The sequence below is a fragment of the Arachis duranensis genome, chromosome 2, assembly GCF_000817695.3.
Source record: "Arachis duranensis cultivar V14167 chromosome 2, aradu.V14167.gnm2.J7QH, whole genome shotgun sequence".
NCBI classification, from domain to species: domain Eukaryota; kingdom Viridiplantae; phylum Streptophyta; class Magnoliopsida; order Fabales; family Fabaceae; genus Arachis; species Arachis duranensis.
The window spans coordinates 61,008,149-61,009,763 of NC_029773.3; positions in this window are offsets into that span (position 1 = coordinate 61,008,149).

Consider the following 1,615-nt stretch of genomic DNA (forward strand, 5'->3'; position numbering starts at 1 on the left):
TTTAGCTTTTTGCCTCTGAATAGTTTTGGCATCTCACTCTATCCTTTGAAATTCAGAATGGTTGGCTTCTTTAGGAACTCAGAATCCAGATAGTGTCATTGATTCTCCTAGTTGGGTATGATGATTCTTGAACACAGCTACTTTATGAGTCTTGGCCGTGGCCTAAAGCACTCTGTCTTCCAGTATTACCACCGGATACATACATGCCACAGACACATAATTGGGTGAACCTTTTCAGATTGTGACTCAGCTTTGCTAGAGTCCCCAATTAGAGGTGTCCAGGGTTCTTAAGCACACTCTTTTTTTTGCCTTGGATCACACTTTTATTTCTTTCTTTTTCTTTCTTTTTCTCTTTCTCCCTCTTTTTTGTATTCACTGCTTTTTCTTGCTTCAAGAATCATTTTTATGATTTTTCAGATCCTCAATAACATGTCTCCTTTTTCATCATTCTTTCAAGAGCCAACATTCATGAACAACAAATTCAAAAGACTTATGCACTGTTCAAGCATACATTCAGAAAACAAAAGTGTTGCCACCACATCAAAATAATTAATCTGTTATAAAATTTAAAATTCATGCAATTCTTCTCTTTTTCAATTAAGAACATTTTTCATTTTATGAAAGGTGATGGATTCATAGGACATTCATAACTTTAAGGCATAGACACTAAAACACTAATGATCATGAGTCATAAACATAAATAAACATAAGCATAATTTTCGAAAAAAACAGAAAAATAAAGAACAAGGAGATTAAAGAACAAGGAGATTAAAGAACGGGTCCACCTTAGTGATGGCGGCTTGTTCTTCCTCTTGAAGATCTTATGGAGTGCTTGAGCTCCTCAATGTCTCTTCCTTGCCTCTGTTGCTCCTCTCTCATGATTCTTTGATCTTCTCTAATTTCATGGAGGAGAATGGAATGTTCTTGGTGCTCCACCCTTAGTTGTCCCATGTTGGAACTCAATTCTCCTAGGGAGGTGTTGATTTGCTCCCAATAGTTTTGTGGAGGAAAGTGCATCCCTTGAGGTATCTCAGGGATTTCATGATGAGTGGGATCTCTTGTTTTCTCCATCCTTTTCTTAGTGATGGGCTTGTCCTCATCAATGAGAATGTCTCCCTCTATGTCAACTCCAACTGAATAACAGAGGTGACAAATGAGATGAGAAAAGGCTAACCTTGCCAAGGTAGAGGACTTGTCCGCCACCTTATAGAGTTCTTGGGCTATAACCTCATGAACTTCTACTTCCTCTCCAATCATGATGCTATGAATCATGATGGCCCGATCTATAGTAACTTCAGACCGGTTGCTAGTGGGAATGATTGAGCGTTGGATAAACTCCAACCATCCCCTAGCCACGGGCTTGAAGTCATGCCTTCTTAGTTGAACCGGCTTCCCTCTTGAATCTCTCTTCCATTGAGCGCCCTCTTCACAAATGTCTATGAGGACTTGGTCCAACCTTTGATCAAAGTTGACCCTTCTAGTGTAAGGATGTTCATCTCCTTGCATCATAGGCAAGTTGAACGCCACCCTCACACTTTCCGGACTAAAATCCAAGTATTTCCCCCGAACCATAGTAAGATAATTCTTTGGATCCGGGTTCATACTTTGGTCATGG